The sequence below is a fragment of the Hordeum vulgare genome, chromosome 7H, assembly GCF_904849725.1.
Source record: "Hordeum vulgare subsp. vulgare chromosome 7H, MorexV3_pseudomolecules_assembly, whole genome shotgun sequence".
In the NCBI taxonomy this organism is placed as follows: Eukaryota; Viridiplantae; Streptophyta; class Magnoliopsida; order Poales; family Poaceae; genus Hordeum; species Hordeum vulgare.
Window position 1 is genome coordinate 134,719,244 of NC_058524.1, and position 23,157 is coordinate 134,742,400.

Below are 23,157 nucleotides of genomic sequence, written 5' to 3' on the forward strand. Positions count from 1 at the left end.
AACCAACACATAGAACTTCAAAGAGTGCCCTGAAGTTTCTACTGGAGAGTCAAAACGTGTGCCAACCCATATGCATAGGTTCCCGATGCCACGAAACCCGCAAGTTGATCACCAAAACATACATCAATTACTCACATGAATATCCCATTGTCACCACATATAGACACGTGCAAGACATACATCAAGTGTTCTTAAGGACTCAATCCGATAAGATAACTCCAAAGGGAAAACTCAATTCATTACAAGAAGGGAGAGGGGGAAGAACATCATAAGATCCAACTATAGTGGCAAAGCCCGCGGTACATCAAGATCAAGACATCTCAAGAACACGAGAGAGAGAGAGATCAAACACATAGCTACTGGTACATACTCTCAGGCCCAAGGGAGAACTACTCCCTCCTTGTCATGGATATCGCCGGGATGATGAAGATGGCCACCGGAGATGGATTCCCCCTCCGGCAGGGTGCCGGCACGGGCTCCCGATTGGTTTTTGGTGGCTACAGAGGCTTGTGGCGGCAGAACTCCTGATCTAGGTTTCTTTTTGGGGGTTTCTGAATTTATAGGAATTTATGGCGTTGGAATTACATCGGTTGGGCCCATGAGAAGGTCACAAGCCTGGTTGGGGCGGCCTAGGGGGGTGGGGGCGCCTCCTGGGCTTGTGACTCCCTCGCGGCTCTTTTGGACTTCTTCCAAAGCTTCGGGGGTCTCTTTTGGTCCAAAAAAATCATTGCGAAAGTTTTATTCTATTTGGACACCGTCTGTAAAAGGGTGAAAAACACGGAAAAAACAGAAACTAGCACTTGGCACTGAGTTAATAGGTTAGTCCCAAAAAGATATTGATGGGGTTATAGTCCTAGGATAGGGTCATAAGCCTGCCTTATAGGTCCTACCCAAGGACTACCCTTCATAAGGGACAAGGCCCTTAGTCAGCTCCGACTGAACTAAGGAGTTCCCATCATCCAGTCGGTAACAGACATCCGACCATCCAGTCGAAGGCAAACATTCGGAGCGTATCGAACGGACCGACTGGATACCCCCAGAAGGGAAACGGTCGTACGTTTCCCACGCTTTTATTAGCATTTAGGCCGTACGTTACCTGTAACGTAGGCATTTATTCGCCAGTATTCCACCCCTGTGCACCAACCGTTGTGAAGGGCAGCGCACTCTATATAAGCCACCCTTCCCCACTGGTGCAAGGGTTAGCAACTCATTGTATTCTATATTCCACTCGACAACAAGCTCCCTGAGCACTGAGACGTAGGGCTATTACCTCCACCGCAGAGGGCCCTGAACTCATAAAACCTCGCCGTACCTAAGGCTCTGCCCATCCTTTTCGTACCCTACACATCTACTATCAGGCTTATACCCACGACAGTTGGCGCCCACCGCGGGGCAGGCGTCTAAGCGACTTCCGGTGAGTTTGCGACTACTTCCTTTCGTCATGTTGTCCGGTGGAGGTTCGAGCTTGGGTCACCAGATCTTCTTCGGCGCTCTCTCCTTCATCGTCGACGATTCGGCGTGGCTTCGGGATGCTCCTCTCGACGTCGAGGCGCTTCCCCATCGTGGGGCTACGCACTTCCGTGCCGGCGCCCCCGGCATTCTTCTTCTCCAACAGTCGGCTCCGGTGTCGACCTGCACCGCCGTCACGCGCCGCAGCAAGCGGTCCTGCCGTCCGCGGCTCCAGCGTTGGGTGCAACACGCCCAGGCGCGCCAGAACGCGTCTTCACAAGTGGCGGTTCTAGAGTCCGTTGTGGTTGCCCCGCTGTCCCAGCACTCGGACTCGGTTCCGACTAAGTTTCCTTCCGAGTATGAGGGTCGCGGGCCTACAGCAGAAGTACACATGGCCAACTCCCACGAAGATCCCCGTCAAGCTGGTCGGAGCAAGCGCGAGGTCGGCGAAACGTCCGGCGCGCACCTCGCCGTTCTGCTAGTCGGCACACTCGGCGGAGCAACGTGGAATTGTTTCGCACACCCCTCCTCAACTTGGCTGCGGCTGCCAAGATAGCCGATTCCCTCCAGCCGACTGATTCAGAGGCTGGTAGAGGGATCTAGCAGATCCGAGCCCTGTTGCACACGGTGCAGCAGCAGAATTCGGCAGTCTCCCAGTCGCACAACAGGATCCATAATAGTTCTGTTCATGCGAATACGCATCGATCGGTTCACAGCCCTGGTTCCCATCAGCGGCACAGGGGAGGCAGCCGTTCCATGAATCACGAAGATCGCCGCCGTTCACGCACCCCTCCACGGGGTGGGCCCTATGGGTCCCGACATCATGATGATCGGCGTTCAGTCGGCGACACTTACGACCCAAGGCCCGACGCAAGAGGGCGCATCGCCCAGCGAAGGGTCGACAGGGGCCGAGCCCACCGCGATGGTCACGATATGGACCGTCCAAGTGGAAGCAGGACCATCGTGTCTGGTCCCGAGTGTTTTAGTCGAGCCATCCGCTCGGCTGACATCCCGCCCAACTTCCGATTGGCGATGGGAATCAGCAAGTTTACAGGAGATTCCAAGCCGGAAACATGGCTAGATGACTACCGAGTGGCGGTACAGATCGGAGGAGAGGACGACCATGTCGCCATGAAGCACCTCCCTCTGATGCTCGATGGCTCGAGGCTAACGTGGCTGAATCATTTGGCCCCCTCAAGCATCTACAGTTGGGCAGATCTGGCCCGAGTGTTCATCAAGACCTTCGAAGGGATGTGCAAGCGCCCTGCAGGCCTCGTGGAGCTCCAGCATTGCGTCCAGAAGCAGAATGAGCCCCTGCGTGACTTCATTCAGCGTTGGACAACTCTCTATCACACGGTGGAGAACGTCACCGAGCATCAAGCAGTCTGCGCTTTCAAGGCAGGCGTGCGGTACAGAGATATGTACCTAAAGTTCGGCCGAACAGGTGACATCTCCATGAGCAAGATGATGGAGATAGCAGCTCGCTACGCAAATGGCGAAGAAGAGGACCGCATCCGAAGCGGCAAGCACAAGACAGTCGGCGACGGAGATGGAAGCAACACTCGGAAGCAAAAGCAAAAAGCTCCATCCACTCCGTAGGCAGAAGCTGCAGTCGTGACCAAAGCCAAGTTCAAGGGCAAAGGGAAGGCGCAGTTTACCCCCAAGAAGAAGCAGTTCAATAATCCCATCCTGGACCAGCCATGCCCAGTTCATACGAAGATGGACAAAGAGGGCAACCCCATATATCCAAAGCATACCACTCGTCAGTGTCGCCTCCTGATCCAGGGGTTCAGCGAAGGGCAACCGAGTGAGAAGGTCAATGAACAAGATGAGGAGGATAAGGAGGATCCGTTCCCCCAAGTCCATGCGACACTCATGATTTTTGCTGACGTCGAGAGCAAGAGTCGACTGAAGCTGGTGAACAGGGAGGTGAACATGGCCACCCCTACCAGCCCCAAGTTCCTCAAATGGTCTCAGACTGCAATCACCTTTGACCAGTCGGATCATCCAGCACATGTACCCACCCCAGGAAGACAAGCTCTGGTCGTCGACCCGGTGGTAGAAGGAGTCCGACTGCGCAAAGTCCTCATGGACGGCGGCAGCGGTTTGAACATCCTGTACGCCGACACTCTCAAGGGGATGGGCATTCCGATGTCCAAACTCAGCGAGAGCAGCATGCAGTTCCATGGAGTCGTCCCTGGACGGAAGGCCAAGTCACTCGGCCAGATCGCGTTGGACGTCGTTTTCGGCTCCGACAAGAACTTTCGCAAGGAAAAGCTCACGTTTGAGGTGGTGGATTTCCAGAGCGCTTACCACGCAATTCTGGGCCGCCCAGCGTATGTGAGTTTCATGGCCCGTCCATGTTACGTATACTTGAAGTTGAAGATGCCACGCCCAAAAGGCGTGATCACCATCACGGGCAATCGACAGCGAGCCGAAGAGTGCCTGCAGCAGGGGTCAAGAATCGCCGACCAGCAGATGGCCGTCCTCGAGCTCGACGAGTACAAGAAAACAGTCGACCCCGCCGACCTGATGCGTTCAAAGAAGCCAGCTTCAGAATCCGCATTCCAGTCGGCGGGAGAGACGAAGAAGGTCAGCATTCACCCGACGGACGACACTGCTGCCCCGACGAACATCTCCACCACCCTCGATCCTAAATAGGAAGCCGAGCTCACCCAATTCCTCCGTGAGAACTGGGACATCTTCGTATGGAAACCCTCTGACATGCCAGGTGTACCTAGGGAGTTGGCTGAGCACCGACTGCATGTGGACCCCGTCGCTCGGCCCGTCCGAGAGCGCTTGCGTCGGTCCGCCGCGCACAAGAGGAAAGCAATTGGAGAGGAGGTGGCCAAGCTGCTGGCAGCCAACTTCATTCGCGAGGTTCACCACTCCGAGTGGCTCGCCAATGTTGTCATGGTGCCCAAGAAGGACAAGTCGCTCCGAATGTGCATTGACTTCAAGCATCTCAATAAGGTCTGGCCGAAGGACCATTTTCCGCTCCCCCGCATAGATCAAATTGTCGATTCGACTGCGGGGTGCGAGCGTTTGTCATTTCTTGATGCCTACTCGGGCTATCATCAGATCAGTCTGTATGGCCCCGATGAATTAAAGACAGCCTTTATCACCCCATTCGGGTGCTTCTGCTACATCACTATGCCATTTGGTTTGAAGAATGCAGGAGCTACCTTTATGCGCATGATCCAAAAATGCCTTCTCGACCAGATCGGTCGGAATGTGGAGGCATATATGGATGATATCGTAGTCAAGTCACGCAAAGGTTCCGACCTGCTGACTGACTTGGCAGAAACATTCGCCAACCTTCGTAGGTTCGATGTCAAGCTCAACCCCGCCAAATGTTCATTCGGCGTTCCCAGCGGAAAGTTACTCGGTTTCTTCGTTTCCGAACGAGGGATCGATGTCAACCCCGAAAAGATCGGGACCATCGTCCGAATGGAGTGGCCGGTCAGAATACACGATGTTCAACGGCTCATAGGTTGCCTAGCGGCTTTGAGCAGGTTCATCAGTCGACTCGGCAAGAAAGCACTTCCTCTGTACCGACTCATGAAGAAATCAGATACTTTCGAGTGGACAGACGAAGCCCAAGTCGCATTCGATGACCTCAAAGTCCTACTTTCCACCCAGCCGGTTCTTACTGCTCCGGTCAGTAAAGAGCCCCTTCTTCTGTATATCGCGGCTACAAATCAAGTCGTCAGTACTGTTCTTACAGTCGAACGAGAAGAAGAAGGCAAAGCATACAAAGTTCAGCGGCCAGTGTACTACGTCTCCGAAGTCCTGACTCCTTCCAAGCAGAGGTATCCCCACTATCAAAAACTTATCTACGGGATTTACATGACTGCGAAGAAGGTGGCTCATTATTTCCAAGACCACTCGGTGTCTGTCGTTTCTGATGCTCCGTTGTCGGAAATTCTCCACAATCGAGACGCGTCAGGCCGAGTGGCGAAGTGGGCAATGGAGATGTTGTACTGCGATATCAAGTTCGAGGCCAAGAAAGCTATTAAGTATCAAGCTCTGGCTGACTTCATAGAAGAATGGGTAGAACAACAGCAACCGACCCACATCTACTCGGCCCATTGGACAATGTTCTTTGATGGGTCCAAGATGTTGAATGGCTGTGGCGCTGGCGTTGTGATCATATCGCCAAAGGGCGACAAACTCAAGTATGTGCTGCAGATACACTTCGGTTCCTCCAACAACGAGGCAGAGTATGAAGCTCTCCTCTACGGATTGCGCATGGCCATCTCACTCGGCGTCCGTCGCCTGATGGTCTACAACGATTCAGATTTGGTGGTCAATCAAGTGATGAAAGAGTGGGATGTCAGGAACCCCACCATGACCACATATTGCAATGCAGTGAGGAAGCTTGAGAAGAAGTTCGAAGGTCTAGAACTTCATCACGTTCCGAGACTGAAGAACCTAGCAGCTGATGAGTTGGCAAAACTCGGATCCACTCGAAGACTAGTCCCGAGTGACGTCTGCCTCGAGCACCTTCACCTCCCTTCAGTCAAAGAAGATCCTTTTACAGAGGAACCAGTAAAACCAAAAAGTTCAACAAATCCGACTGAAGTCGATGTACCTGCTGTGGTTGATCTGGTCATGGAGATTCTTGCTGTCATCCCCGATTGGACTGTGCCGATCATTGCGTATATCCTCAGACAGGAACTACGAGAAGACGAAGTCCAGGCCAGGCAGATAGTCCGCAGGTCGAAGTCATTCACTGTCATTGATGGCCAATTGTACAAGGAGAGCGTGTCAGGCGTTCTCCAACGATGCATCTCCCAGAGGAGGGGCAGCTGATCCTGGAAGATATTCACTCGGGGACCTGGGGTCATCACGCCTCTTCGAGCGCAATCGTCGCCAAGGCATTCAGGGCTGGTTTTTTCTGGCTGCAGGCAAACGAGATGGCTAAAGATATAGTCGGCCGATGTGAGGGCTGTCAGTTCTACTCCAACAAGTCCCACAAGCCGACATCTGCGTTGAAGACAATCCCTCTTGTGTGGCCATTTGCAGTTTGGGGATTAGATACAGTCGGACCGTTCAAGACAGGCCAAGGGGGATACACACATATGTTGGTGGCAGTCGACAAGTTCACGAAATCGATCGAAGCCAAGCCCATCAAGAAACTCGACGCCTCAACAGCCGTCAAGTTTATCAGGGACATCATCTCCAGATTCGGTGTACCTCACAGCATAATCACAGACAACGGGACAAACTTTGACTCGGACAGATTCAAAGGTTTCTGTGGAAGCCAAGGTATCCGAGTGGATTTTTATTCCGTAGCACATCCTCAATCCAATGGACAAGCAGAGCGGGCGAATGGGCTTATTCTTCAAGGTTTGAAGCCCCGACTCCTGCGAGAGGTAGGACACGCCGCTGGTGCATGGGTCACCGAGTTACCTTCAGTACTTTGGGGTCTCCGCACAACCCCGAACAGATCTACAGGGCGATCACCGTTCTTCCTCGTTTATGGAGCAGAAGCGGTCCTTCCGAGTGACTTGCTTCACAATGCGCCACGAGTCGAACTCTTCTCCGAAGCTGAAGCAGAACAAGCAAGGCAAGATGGAGTGGACCTTCTGGAGGAGGAGCGCGAGATGGCACTGACTCGCTCAACCATTTATCAACAACATCTACGGCGTTTTCATGCACGCCACGTCAGGAGTCGCACGTTCCAAGCAGGCGACCTGGTGCTCCGAGTGGATCAGCAAAGACCTCACAAGTTGGGTCCGGCCTGGGAAGGACCTTTCATCATCTCCAAGGTGCTGAACAACGGAGCATATAGACTCTACAACATCGAGAGGGAGACAGACGAGCCACGTGCATGGAACGGAGACCTCCTGAAGCGCTTCTACACGTGATCGTCGACTGAGCCAGTGTAAAAGAACAAGTATTGATGAAATAATATAAAGCAGATTCAGTTTTTGCAGATTCAGAATTCCTCCGCGGTAGCAGACTCCGGTCACAAAAAAAACTTAGTTGCGATCCAGAATCGCCTAAGTTCTAAGTTCCTCCGAGTGTGCACTAAACGTCGCACTCGGGGACTTAGCTGTGATCAAGAATCACCTAAGTAATAAATTTCTCCGAGTGTGCACTAAACGTCGCACTCATGGACTTAGTTGTGATCAAGAATCACCTAAGTAATAACTTTCTCTGAGTGTGCACTAAACATCGCACTCGGAGACTTAGCTGTGATCAAGAATCACCTAAGTAATGACTTTCTCCGAGTGTGCACTAAACGTCGCACTCGGAGACTTAGCTGTGATCAAGAATCACCTAAGTAATAAATTTCTCCGAGTTTGCACTAAACGTCGCACTCGGGGACTTAGCTGTGATCAAGAGTCACCTAAGTAATAAATTTCTCCGAGTTTGCACTAAACGTCGCACTCAGGGACTTAGCTGTGATCAAGAATCACCTAAGTAATAACTTTCTCCAAGTGCGCACTAAACGTCGCACTCGGGGACTCAGCTGTGATCAAGAATCACCTAAGTAATAACTTTCTCCGAGTGTGCACTAAACGTCGCACTAAGGGACTTAGCTGTGATCAAGAATCACCTAAGTAATAACTTTCTCCGAGTGCGCACTAAACGTTGCACTCGACGACTTAGCTGCGATCACGAATCGCCTAAGTACTAAAATTCTTCGATTGTGCACTCAACGTCACACTCGGAGACTTAGCTGCGATCAAGAATCGCCTAAGTATTCAATTTCTTCGAGTGTGCACTTCACGCCACACTCGGGGACTTAGATGCGATCAAGAATCGCCTAAGTACCAACTTCCTCCGAGCTTACACTCGGAGATTTAGCTGTGATACAGAATCGCCTAAATACATGATTAACACTTACATGCTACGCTTGTTTGCCTTTGGCTTCACCAAGAAACGCCAAACAGAAAAACACGAAAAACATTGCAACACAAGAGCAAACGCTTTGATTCAGCTTCAAAAGTTCTAACAAAGATAGTTCACTCGGTGCGGTTCAAGCTTACCCGCACCGATCCAAGAATGTGATGGCCAACAGCAGTGGCCAAAGTTCCTTACAGATCAACACTCGGCATACCGAGGATAAAAGTCTTCTTACGCATCATCTGGATTAACGCCAGGACTGGAGGGCTCTATGAACGTGTCCAGATCAATACCGTCGGCGATGCGGGTAGCACTCTCAAGGAAAGTTTTCCATGAAGTCTTCGAATTGAAGTTTCTTCGTGTTGGCGACCTTCAATGTCTTCAGCTTCTCTTCACGCACCTCCTTGCAATGGACTCGGACCAGGGACAGAGCAACATCTGCACCACAACGAGCTGCAGATTTCTTCCACGACTGCACTCGGTTCGGAATCTCCTCCAGTCGAGCCATCAAGTTCTCCATCTCCTGCCGCGACTCATCTTCTGGCCAAAGATACTTGTTGATTCGGCCGATGAAAGGGCCAACTTTGCCCACGCGGATGTGCACCCGGAGCAGGTCCCGATTGGCGTCCTCGCCGAGTGGAACGTTATCGCGAATCGACCGCTCCACGTCAGCTGCTTCAACCTCAGCATCAATGCAAAAATCTGCAACAGAAGGACACGCAAACAATAAGCGCCGAGTGTGACGCACATACCACAACCACTCGGCAAAAAACAGGACTTACCAGCCAGACGCGTCATCATCTGCCGAGCCCAGTCGCTGACTTATTTCTCCTGAGCTATGCATCGTTTGTTCAGCACGTCCATCTGCCCCATCAGAGCAGTCCTCTGTTTCCCCATCTTCTCAACCTCCTCAGTCAGCAGTTAGTTCGCTTCACGAGCCTGCTCCAATGACTTCTCTCGTCCCGCCAGAGCATCCTTCATGCCAGCCATTGCAAGCAGCGCCGCATCAAGCTCACCAGCTAACTGATTCTTCTCCGCCCTGAGAGTCTCATAGGCAGTTCCCATTTCACATGTTTTCTGCCAGCAAACACCAAGGGACAATCAGAAAATTCAACAATAAACGTCTAAGTTCTTCAGACCCCTGCCGACGCAAGCAGTCGACAGCAGTCTCGGGGACTACACCCAGTGGGTTCACTAAGAGTGACCCCACTGGCATGCAACTCAAGCAGGTCCGCCTTATTGAGATGCATGTTCCACCTACGCCTACGAGGCCAGTACTACCCGACCTGAGTACAAATTACTCTCGGGGACTCTTACAGTAAGTGCACCCCGAGTGACACAACTATTCGCAGTCAGACCTGACCAAAGCAAAGACACTATGTATAAAGACAATTGCCAGTGCAAGCACTCGACAGAAGTCTCGGGGACTACACCCACTGGGTTCACTCAGAGTGAACCCATTGCAAACAACAGATGCTATCCAAGAACACCCAGTGGGTTACAAGAGAAAAGTAAATACTTACTAGCCCACTTACTCGGATATCATCCCGCAGCTCCAAGCTCCGCTGGTACAAGGATGCAACGGAGTCGTAGGCCCTCTTGGCTTCTCCAACCATCAGCTCTGCCTGCACCATGGCTCCCTTGGCCGCTCCCACCTGCTCCTCCAGGAGACGCTGGATGTTGAACTCGACATTCGACGAGCCTGGCATCGTCGGAAGTTCCTGAGGCATCCCAAGGTCCGTTCCAGTGGGTTCTTCAACCACCAGCGCCGGTTCAGTCTGCGGCAGCGCCTCTGTCGGCAGCACGTCTGCGGCGAGAGCAGCAACAGGCGGAGTAGCCTCAAGAACAGGCTCCGCAGCTTGTTCAGCTCTCCCCTGGTCACCCTCGTCCATGCAAATCGCCCCTGATAGACCGAACGGCGCGAGATCTCAGAAAAAGAAAGAAGCAAGACCTACGATAGAATTCGAGACGCGATAGTACAAAACTCTCGGAGTCACTACAACGCACCTGGCTGGGACGAGACGACGTTGTCCGTGTCCATGGGGTCATCCTCCTGGCGCGCCGGAGAGGTGGCAGAAGTAGCAACTCTGTCGAGGGAAATCCATTCGACCAAGAAAACAGAAGTCCACTCGGATATCAGAAGAAATTAAAAGATCGATGCACTTACGTGGAGGTGACGGGGACAGCAACCCTCATCCGCGGTAGAGCCTTCCGAGGCTTGGGCCCACTCGGTTTGGCCGCCTTGGAAGACTGACCCGCAGGCTCAGCAGCAGCATCCCTGGCCCTCTTCGTGCTCCGAGCACTCGGGACCACTGGGGCAGTGGGCGGAGCACTCGACGATGCCGGAGGGACCGAGGGAATGGCAGGCTCGTGTCGGCGCTTGGTCCGATGCTCTAATTGCGGAGGCGGCGAGTCCTGGTCTTCATCTTCCTCCTCTTCCTCGCTAGTCTCTTCCTCCGATTCCCCGCGGTCGGAGACATACTCAGCGCTCTCCATGCTGCCTTCCTGGCTGCCTTCCTCCTCCTCCTCGGCCGGGTTCCCGTTCGAGACGGGAGAAAACCAGTTGGTCCACTTCTACATAAAATTCAGTCGGCGACATTAGACATCACACAGAGATTCAAGCAAACGATAAGACAGTTAAGCGCACTCGACAAATGTTGCTCACCTAATTCGGAGGAGGATTATCCGCGCAGAAAGGCTTCACTCGCCGAGATCCTTTGGGATTCTCGCAGGGGTCTGTGATCTGGAGCACCCACGAAGTCACCTTCTCCTCAGTCACGCCCACAACGATGGTCCGAGTGGAATCCTCGGGCCCCGTATAATGCCACATGGCGTGGTCGCGAGCCTGCAGGGGTTGGATACGCCGACCGAGGAAGACCTCCAGCAAGTCTATGCCGGTGACCCCCCTCCTAACGACATCAACGAGTGCCTCAACCAGAGGCTGGATGTCGTTCTTATCCGCCTTCGTGAGCGCGAGCTGCTTAGGCGGGGCGGGCCGATCTAAGCTAAAGGAAGGCAGCTCTGTCGCGGCATTCGGACAGGCAATATCCTGGAAATAGAACCACGTCGACTACCAGTTCCTGACCGACTCACTTAGCTGGAGGGCAGGATAACTACTCCGACTCTTTTTCTGGAAACCTAAGCCCCCGCAGAGCTGGAGAAAATGTGTCTTATCATCCGACTGGCTGAGTCGTTTGATGGTTTGGGATCTAGCAGAAAATATGTGCTTGAACAGCCCCCAATGGGGAGGACAGCCAATGTAACACTTGCACAGAACTATAAAAGCAGAGAGATGAGCAATGGCGTTCGGGGGAAAATGGTGAAGTTGTGCCCCTAAGTGATTCATGACGCCCTTGAAGAAAGGATGTGGGGGCAAGGAGAAACCTCGATGGACGTGGCTGAGCAGCAAGACGCGCTCCCCCTCCCGGGGCGCCGGCTCGACCTCGTTCTCCGCCGGCAGCCTCCAAGACTTGTGCATGATCATCCCGTGCTCCACCAGCTGCAGCAGATCCCCCTCTGTCACCGTGGAGGGGAGGAAGTCGCCTTGAATCCACCCCGCCGGCAGCGGCCGCTGCCGCCGCTGAGCAGGAGCCGCCGCCTTCCCCTTCTTCTTCCTCGCCTCCATCTTGCTGGTCTGACCCTTGGTCATGGCGGAAGCTGCGAACCCACGGGAGGAAGGAGGAGGAAGGAGTGTAGAGGCGCTGGAGGTGGCGAGAAGGACGGAGAAAGCGAAGGCAAGAGATTCGGCGAGCGTAACGAAGAACCCTCGCTGCCGAGATTTAAGTAAGGTTCCGACTGGGTCGCTGGCAGGTGGCCCCGAAACCTTATCCCCCAACCCACCGCGGTGATATTAGTGGAGAGGTTGAAGGCGCGAGAATCGAGGCATCAGGCGCTACTCGAGCGCGATGGCGACATCCCCGCTGGGCGCGCGGAAACCGAAATTTGAGGATCCCGGAAAATCCGCCGCTGTCAGTTGACCGGTCGCGTCAGAAGATGCCGCGGAAGCACTCGGTTTCCGACAGTCTGTTTCGCGAGTACTTCCACTCGGGTCGTCGATCGAAAAAGATAAAATGGACCGAGGCAAGCAATGCCAAAGTCACGTCCATGCTAGTCGGATCCAAACCTCAAGCATCACTTCGTCATTTCAACCTCAATCCATTTGGGGACTAATGATGGGGTTATAGTCCTAGGATAGGGTCATAAGCCTGCCTCATAGGTCCTACCCAAGGACCACCCTTCATAAGGGACAAGGCCCTTAGTCAGCTCCGACTGAACTAAGGAGTTCCCATCATCCAGTCGGTAACAGACATCCGACCATCCAGTCGAAGGCGAACATTCGGAGCGTATCGAACGGACCGACTGGATTCCACTCTGTACATCGTAACCCCCGAGAAGGGAAACGGTCGTACGTTTCCCACGCTTTTATTAGCATTTAGGCCGTACGTTACCTGTAACGTAGGCATTTATTTGCCATAATTCCACCCCTGTGCACCAACCGTTGTGAACGGCAGCGCACTCTATATAAGCCACCCTTCCCCACTGGTGCAAGGGTTAGCAACTCATTGTATTCTATATTCTACTCGACAACAAGCTCCCTGAGCACTGAGACGTAGGGCTATTACCTCCACCGCAGAGGGGCCTGAACTCATACAACCTCGCCGTAGCTAAGGCTCTGCCCATCCTTTTCGTACCCTACACATCTACTGTCAGGCTTATACCCACGACAGATATAAAATAGCGTATTCATGCATATAAAACATCCAAAGTTGACAAGATAATAGCATGGAACCATCAAAAATTATAGATACGTTGGAGACGTATCAAGCATCCCCAAGCTTAACTCCTGCTCGTCCTCGAGTAGGGAAGTGATAAAGACCGATTTTTTGATGTGGAATGCTACCTAACATATTTGTCCTTTGTAACTTCTTTCTTGTGGCATGAATGTTCAGATCCGTAATATTCAAAACAATAGTTTACTACTGTCATGAAAACAATAATACGTCAAGCATACTAGCAACATAATCATGAACTTTTGAAATAACAAGGCCAAAGAAAGTTATCCCTACAAAATCATATAGTCTGGCTATTCTCCATCATCCCCACACAATGAATTTAAATCATACACAACCCTGGTATTGGGCAAGTAATGGTTTTTGCACTCTTACTTTCTCAAACTTTTTCAACTCTCACGCAATACATGAGCGTGAGCCATGGATATAGCACTATAGGTGGAATAGAGTGTGGTGGAGGTTGTGAGGCAAAAAGGAGGAGATGGTCACATCGACTCGACGTATCAACGGGTTATGGAGATGCCCATCAATAGATATCAATGTGAATGAGTAGGGATTACCATGCAACGGGTGCACTTAGAGCTATAAGTGTGTGAAAGCTCAAAAGGAGAACTAGTGGGTGTGCACCCAACTTGCTTGCTCACGAAGACTTAGGACAATTTTGAGGAAGCCCGTCATTGGAATATACAAGCCAAGTTATATAATGAAAATTCCCACAAGTATATGGAAGTGTCGAAACAAGAGACTCTCTATCATGAAGAACATGGTGCTTTTTGAAGCACAAGTGTGGAAAAAGATAGTAGCATTGTCCCTTCTCTCTTTTTTTTTCTCTCTCTCTCTTTTGTTTGGGTTCTTTGGCCTCTTTTCATTATTATTTTTTGGTGGGCATCTTTGGCCTCTTTTTTTATTTCCTCACATGGGACAATGCGCTAGTAATGATGATCATCACACTTTTATTTACTCACAACTCAATACTTAGAGCAATGATGACTCTATATGAAATGCCTTCGGTAGTGTACCGGGATGTGCAACGATCTAGCTTAGCGTATGGCGTTGAAACATCTCGCTAGCTATCTTACGATCATGCAATGGCAATATGAAAGTGACGACACATGTCATGAGACGGAACGGTGGGAGTTACATGGCAATATATCTCGGAATGGCTATGAAAATGCCATAATAGGTAGGTATGGTGGCTGTTTTGAGGAAGGTATATGGTGGGTTTGTGCACCGGCGAAAGTTGCGCGATACTAGAGAGACTAGCAATGGTGGAAGGTAAAAGTGCATCTATAACATGCACTCACATTAGTCATGAAGAACTCATATACTTATTGCGAAATTTCTTATTAGTAATCGAAACAAAGAGCTAAACGAATACTCCTACGGGGAGGGTTGGTAGGTGTTAACCATCGCGCGATCCCGACCGCCACACAAAGGATGACAATCAATAAATCAATTATGCTCCGACTTCCTAACATAGTGGTTCACCATACGTGCATTCACGGGAATCACTAACTTCAACACAAGTATTTCTAGATTCACAACACCCTACTAACATGACTCTAATATTACCATATCTCAAAACTAATTGTGAGGAATCAAACTTTTCTTACTAATCGATGCACTTGAATATGGAAGTTTTTGTTATATCCTCTTTGGATGCCTATCATATTTGGAACTAATTTCATACCACACGCCAATTACCAAGTTACTTAGAGAGAGCACTCTCAAAAAGATATAAGTGAAGATCGAGAGTTTTTATTTCTACAAAATATGACACCGCCGTGCTCCAAAAAGATATAAGTGAAGTACTAGAGCAAAAGGCAAACTACTCCAAAAGATATAAGTGAAGCTCAATGAGTAGTTGAATAATTATTTGGCTATGTGAAGACTCTCCCGACTAAGAATTTCAGATCCTAAGTGCCTTATTCAAACAAAATAAAATGATGCTCCAAGCAAAACACATATCATGTGGTGAATAAAAATATATCCCCAAGAAAGTTATCGATGGATTGAAGACGAAAGAGGGGATGCCTTCCTGGGGCATCCCCAAGCTTAGGCTCTTGGGTGTCCTTGAATATGGCTTTGGGTTGCCTTGGGCATCCCCAAGCTTAGGCTATTTCCACTCCTTGTTCCATAGTCCATCGAAACTCTACCCAAAACTTGAAAACTTCACAACACAAAACTTAACGGAACTTCGTGAGATGGGTTAGTATGATAACGAGCAAATCAATAACTTGGGTACTATCAAAACATGACTCATAATTATTTTCACACAATGCCTACTGTATATTATAATTTCCAAAATTTATATCACTTAATATAATTTATGGAAACACTAAAACAAGCAAACTATGCATTGAAAACAGAATCTGTCAAAAACAGAACAATCTGTAATGATCTGAACAATAACCATACTTCTGCACCTCCAAACATTCTGAAAAATTATGAAAATTAGGGAAATTTGTATATCAATCAGCAGCAAAAAGAATCAGCTCAATATCTCTCTCTGGGTAGGAATGAAAAATAATTTCGTGAGCACAAAGTCTGTAATTAAAACACCGATAAAACGTCTGAGGATAGACCGAATACGGTGCCGCTACGGTCGACCGTTCGGGCACCAGACGGACTCCGATTACGACGAAATTTGACAGACGTCCTAGCTACAACTAAATACGACCGCACGTCAAGTTTCAGCCGAATCAGATAAAGTTTTATACACACTTTTAAAAATAAGACTTTGACGATGCCGCCGGCGCGTGCGAGTGTGGTCAGGCTAAGAACGGGCAACGATGAACACGGAGAGAACCGGCAACTAATAACGTGTGCAAGTTTGAAAACTGGTGGCAACGAGATGCCGATGCAATGCAGATGATGCGCATGATGCGACGATGATGCGACAAATAAAATGAACACACGGCAACCACGGACTAAAGGGGGAATCTTCTGGAACATCGGTCTCGGGCTGTCACAACTCTCCTACACTACAAGAGTATCCCGACCCGAGATCCAAGAATGAAAGGGGAAGAGGATGAGAAAGAGCAAAAGATAAAACTTAGCCGCTTCTTTGACAAACGAGTGAAACCAACGATCCTTGAAGGTTGCAAAGAGATGAAGAATGATATGAGAAACAAGAAAGAATTCACAGAACATTTCGGCAGCACTTCGGTAGGACAAGGGGAAAAAATTGATAAGATGGACAGATCTTGATACAATTCACAAAAAATTAACTAAATTGAACAAGGGAACAATATGATCTTGATAGAACAACATGATCTTGAAAAGACAAAATGATATATTGAAGAGAGCAACATCACAAGGCCTCCGTTAGAAAGAATATAAACTAGCTCTTGGCAAGAAAAGAATGAAGAAGAAATTGAGAACTACTCCCACTAGATTCTTGAAGAACAACTTGAGACAAAGAATTGATATCATGAGCCACCCCGGAAGAATAATTCAGATCACTATGAACAAGAATAAGAATTATGTTATGCTTATCCTTCATCAAGTTTAATTGATGACAAGCAACGGATTCAGCGTACCACTTATTCTTCTAGAAATGATTGAGGAGATATATTTGCACAAACTAGAAGAAGTCTTGAAGGAGACATCGGTAATAATTGGATTGAATGGGCATATGACAATAATAAATGGAGATACGTGAGAACGAAAAGATCATTAGCCACCTAATAGAAAACTTAAACAAGACACCAGAATAATTGAGAGACGAACGACGAGGCAACAATTGAGAAGAATTGAGGATGAAAGCTGAAAGCTGAGAACGAAGAATCTTCTGAAATGATGGCCTTCGGAGGATCGAAAAATGAACACAACATTGAAATGCACCGAATAGTAAGAAAGGGATTACTCATGACTGAAAACAAATTCAAGATGATAACAACAAGCTCAAATGACGACGAGAAACAACCCCACGAATGACTGAGACACACCGGAATAAGAACAAGGTATAGTTGATCCAACGACGAAAATAAATTCAAATTGACCTTGAAGAAGGGATATGACTGATGAAATTCATACTTACGTCATAGTTGAAAAGAATAAGAGAACTCCATAAAGATTACAAGAGCCAGAAAAGATCGTGGGAAATAACCTGTGGGTTATGGGGCTACTCAAAGAAACCACCATTGAAAAGATTGCTTAGAAGAGAGATATTGCACCAGTATAATGAAACTAGATGAGGTGAGCACCTCGAAATAATTGAAAGAATTGAAAACAAGAAATTTCTGAGGTACCTTCAACACTCCGGATATAATAGAGAGAAATGACAACAAAAGGACTTGATAAGAATCTCCAAAATAGGAAAGAATGTAAAGGATAAAAAGGATATGATGAACACAGATAACTGAATTGAATTCACCGGAAAAATAACAAGATTGAATAAAGATGAACACAAAGCTCCTGAGAATCTTCATAATGAATCACCGGATAGGACACGGAATAAAGATAGCGGAAGCACCAATGAAATGAAATGCACTTGGATGAAATCCAATCACTGAAGAAAAGGGCGGGAGGGTGGGGAAAACAAAGACCACTTGGGACAGATGAGACAACTCCGGAAGAAATGAGAGAATGATCTTGCAAAAATTAGAGAGGATTGAATTCACTTGAAGAGAAGCACACTGGTTGGAAAAGAATTGATACAACAACTCCGGTTGAGAAGAATTGAAAAGACAACTTGATTAAGCCAAAGAATCAGCATTCGCATACAATTATGAGAACACCTCTTGGAAAAAAAATGAAGCACCATTTGACATCGAAGCAACTCGAATTACCATCTTCCACCAAAACAAAAGGTGAGGCTTATGAAACAAGCCAGAACAAAATCATGAGAGAGATTTCGTCCGATATTTTCATGGACAGGATCGCACGGGCTCGAACCTTACAGTAGCCATCCTGTGCAAGGCAGTGCACACGACATACGAAGCGTCGCCGAGTCGTAGCAAGGTACAAGGGCTCTTTAAGACCCAACGAGAACCGCTGTAAGTCGACCATGAACAAATGAATCCACTAGATGTCGAACCCCAACCTAACATCATGCATTTGTTGGAAGATTGTCCTATAAGCAACTACTTGAATTCCCACCTAAGAACTCCCGAAATTTCTGGTCATGCAATCTGTTCCACGGATACAAGGGGTAGTATATCACTCAACTCCTATTTTAACGCGTCCAGTGTATCACATCCATCAACACACAACTAGAATCTCGGAACCTCATATATATCTCAGACACTCGTAATCACAACGATACAAAGTATGGTGGTACATCTGGAACTCTCTGCACAAGTACTGGGGACGCCGGACTCCTCTTGCCACTACTAGTATTGAAGCAATTTCGAACATCCTTCGTCCTGAGATACTAAGAAATCTGAATGATAACGATGTGCTCGAGAATCCCCTGGAGCTCAACTCCCCGGAAGAAATCAAGTCAGATAGGAGGCACCAAGACAGAACTCCGTCACATCGGCATCATATAGATTCCAAGAATATCTGAGTGATCCTAAAAAAATTGAGTGACAAGAGGAGTAGAATTAAAATTATTACGTCAAGATTCCTCACCAGAGCATAGAAGAGGAGAAAAAAAGAATCCTACTCTCCGACATATAACTAGACTCAAAGCAATTTTTAACTAGACTCGACTCGGCCAAGTTCGATCAATCAAGGGGGCTCCTAGGTCGGTACTGCTCTGAACCAACTTGTAACGCCCAAGATGCGACCCTATCCTTAATTTGGCACGAGGGCCGCGTCAGGGATAGAAGCGCATCTCGTCGTTTCGCAAGAATGGATATCGTTACAAGTACATGTACTGAAAAGAAGAGATATATGGAATTGGCTTACACTCGCCACAAGCCAAATCAGAGTCACATCAGTACAATATATAAACATCATGAAGAAGAGCAGGGTCCGACTATGGACGAAAACAAATGAGAAAATAAAACGACGTCCATCCTTGCTATCCCAGGCTGCCGGCCTGGAACCCATCCTGGATCGATGAAGAAGAAGAAGAAGCAACTCCAAATGAACAATCAATGAGCTCGCGTCAAGTAACCTTTACCTGAACCTCCAACTGGTGTTGTAGTAATCTGTGAGCAACAGGGGACTCAGCAATCTCATTTCCAAAGGTATCAAGACTAACAAAGCTTGATAGGTGAGATATGGTTAAGTGGTGAGGTTGCAGCAGCGGCTAAGCATTTATTTGGTGGCTAACTTACAAGTACAAGAATAAGAGAGGGGTGATCTACCCATAACGGACGTGAATTAGTGATGATCAAATGAATGATCCTGAACACCTACTTACATCAAACATAACCCCACCGTGTCCTCGATCGGAGAAGGAACTCGCGAAAGAGACAATCACGGTTACGCACTCAGTTGGCATATATTAATTAAGTTAACTTCAAGTTATCTAGAACCAGTGTTAAACAACATTTCCATGTTGCCACATAACCGCGGGCATGACTTTCCAAAAATATTTAACCCTGTAGGGATGCTCCAACTAATCCATCACAAATTACCACAAGCCGCATAGGAATCCTCGATCACGAAACTCGCAATCTCGTCGGACTCCTTAGTGGAAAACCTCAACTCTGAGATTACCCAAAGCATCATCGGAATCCCGATGTACAAGATATCTCGTCAAAGGTAAAACTAATCCAGCAAGTCTACCCGGCGTGTCGACGATCCTGATAGGAGCCGCGTATCTCGTTCTCAGGACACGACGGTTGAGCGACGTGTACGGTGTCCTGATAGAAATCACCCAAGTTGCCCTGGGTTGGCCCCGCACAGTGCTCTGTTTTGGACCAGCACCATCAGCACTGGCCCTCCTTGTATTATGTAAAATTACTCCTCGGGTTCATGACGCCCTATGCTTTCAGTATTAACAAAATTATTATGTTGGGAAAATGTAGTACCAATGTTGGGCCTTGCCAGACCAGCTTTAATCTAGAACGAATTATTAAGGGGGTCCCCATAACAACCCCGATCGTGTTAGGAGCGCTCAATTATGGAACATAACACCGGTAGCCGAAACTAAGGGGAAAAAGGTGGAACAAAACACCAGGCTAGAAAGGTCGAGCCTTCCGCCTTTTACCAAGTATATAGGTGCATTAATTAAATAGCATTTAGTAGGGTGATATAACAAGGAACCCATGTTATCACATGGAAGCAACTACACCTGCAACTAGAAACGCTAACAAATGATTAAGAAAGCAGTAACATAGCCAAACAATGGTTTGCTAGGTGGTGAACAGGTTGAAGGTTTCATGGCAATGTTGGGAGGCCGATATTTAATAGGTGGTAGGCAACGAGACATAATCGATAGAAATGGTAAAACTAGCATGGCAATGATAGTAATGGTATTTGGGGAAATGGTCATCTTGCCTGAGATCCCGCTTGGAAGAAGAATGACTCCGTGAAGCTGACAAACCGATGAAGTCGAACGGGTCCTCACAATCCGACACGCTTGCGGAACTCTATCAAGACGAAGCAAACCGGAAACAGGAATCACCACACAAGATTCACCACACGATGCACAACACAAATGATGCATGAACAACTGAAGATATGAAATACATGGCACGGCGAATCACAACAATCAAACACTACACATTACATGAAGTTCAATATGCAACGAGTTGCATATTGATGAAACTCCACATACGAATTATTTAGTTCTATCCAGATTAAGTACACGGCAATATTAAATGTGGTAAAACATGGAAAGCAGTGAAGCTAATTAATCTACTTATCTAGGCATTTTAAATGAGGTCGGAAATGTCATATAGCATCTCCGAGATGACCTCATACGTTAATTTATAATTATGCCCAGATCTGAACTAACACATTTAAATGTTTGTTAAACAAAAAAATAAATAGGTTCACATGATTCTACGAATCATTACAAACAATTTACACATAGAGAACATCTCCAACGGAGGTACAGTTCAAAAGATACGAACACCGCAAGATATGATGGCATGAATGCAAAATGTGTGCAACGACAGCCACAAGCAATCCAAAACACACAACCAGCAAGATATTATGAAATGCACGAGATTCTAAGCAAGTTTCATATAGGACACGATCAAAACGGAGCAAGGGTTCAACAACTACGAGCTAAACAACAAATCACTACAATCTGCCAAAATCAGCCACATAGCATTTTCTACACCCCATAACTACGAGCTACACAAATCCAATATGCTCAACCAAGGCATGAGGTAACAGAGGGCAAGATGCACTACAACATACAACTAATAACACCTAGCATGGAAGCATGGATCACTAGGAAAAGAAGTCACAAAATGGTTGCTCACAAGCAGTTTAAGACTTAGTGAAAAACACAGTTTATAAAAGTGCAGTTTTCGATCTCAAGGCATATTGACAGCAGCAAAACCATAATATACAGGACTTCAAATGGAATGAAAATTGACAGCATGCTAGAGAATCCTAAAGTCTACAACTAACTCTATTGGACCAACCTCAAAAGAGCTACAGATCACCAGATAAACTCATGACACGACAGCAACAAAATATAACAGATTTCAGACTTAGAAATATTTCAGCATCTCCAAATCAGCACTATTTTCTAGCAAGTTGAGAGCAAGCAAACCACACCTAAACATGGATTTCTATTACAACCAAAATTACCAGAGGCTAGCCTACACATCCAAGGGCAAATCTCTAGTTGACAAGTCCTTTATATCATGCACGGATAAAATCCCACAAAATAAACAAAAGGGCAACATGGCAAAATATCACACGCACTAACTTCCTCAAAATCTAAAACTAAATGCATAGTTAAATTCTATGGACTTTTCTACCCCTAAAACATATATAACATGTGGGGTTGCAAAACAAAAATAACGCCACACGAATATGCGAGAGTATGTCCTAAACACGGTATAACAAACTAGCGACGGAATCATAGATGCAAAAATACAAACAACTACTCTAAAATACATGGCAAAGGGTCCCTAAAAACATGAGCATTTTATCTACGGGGTTTGAGCAATCTGGACACGCACGAAAATATATACGGGACAACCCCCTATTGGGACAGCACGCAAAACTAGGCATATGTGAAGTCAAATCATTTCAAACATGCATGAAAGTTGCAAATTATTAATCTACGCGGAAAACTATATGATTTCCATATATGACTCGCCTCGATCCAACATACGGTTTAATAACTACGGCCATTTTAATAACTAGCAATTCCGCTGAAAATACTAATTCATAGGAAAAATCCTAAAATACTACGGGCTGAAACTAAGGCCGTAAATTAACTAAGACGCGGCTAGGCGTAATATAGAGGGGCTGGGGGATTGCTCCCCTGAGTGGCCTCGGCCCATGTCGGCGGGGGAGGAGAGTGCTGCTGGGCCGGTCAACGCGGGCCGAGGGAGGGAAGCGCTGGCCTGGGCGTGAGGCGCGGCCTGGCCTGGGAGGAGGACTCGCCAGGTGGGCCGGCTTGCGTGCTGGGCCACGGTTGGTGGCGAGCCTGGCGAGGCCGGTCAATGCAGGGCGATGCCTTGCGCTGGCCTCGTCGGGCATCTCCCGATCCCGCATGGATCGAGGAGGCAGGGTCTGCGGCGGCTTGAGGCGAGCACGAGCATGGATACCGAGGGGCGGCTGCATCCGACGGCTCGCCGACGGTGGCAGATTACGGCGGCTTCGGCGGGGAAGCCAGGCTCCAGTGGAGCTCGGGAGGAGGCCGACGGCCTACCATGGAGGGGCTCGGGAGGAGCTGCGGGATCCTCGGGCTCCAAACGGCGGTGGCAGATCCGGACTCGGGCGGGCCCCGGATGGGCTTCGCGGGCCCGGCGGCTGGAGGGGGAGAGAGAGGTGGGAGGCTGCGCGGCTAGGGTTTGAGGGGCACAGATCTCGAGGGGGATTAGGTATTGTTGTCTAAAATGCATGGGAGGTCTATTTATAACAATTGGGGGGGCTAGGTTTAGCAGTTTTTCGTCCCGGATCCAACCGTGTGATCGGAATCCAACGATCTAGAACGCGGAACGGGCTAAGTGCCGTGTAGAGTAGGTTA

The 23,157-nt window shown here is 48.3% G+C and overlaps 1 pseudogene; it reads right to left on the reverse strand.

Moving 5' to 3' along the window:
* Positions 1-22,751, reverse strand: part of LOC123408490 — a 49,890-nt pseudogene extending 27,139 nt beyond the window's left edge.
* Between the last annotated feature and the right edge of the window lie 406 nt (positions 22,752-23,157).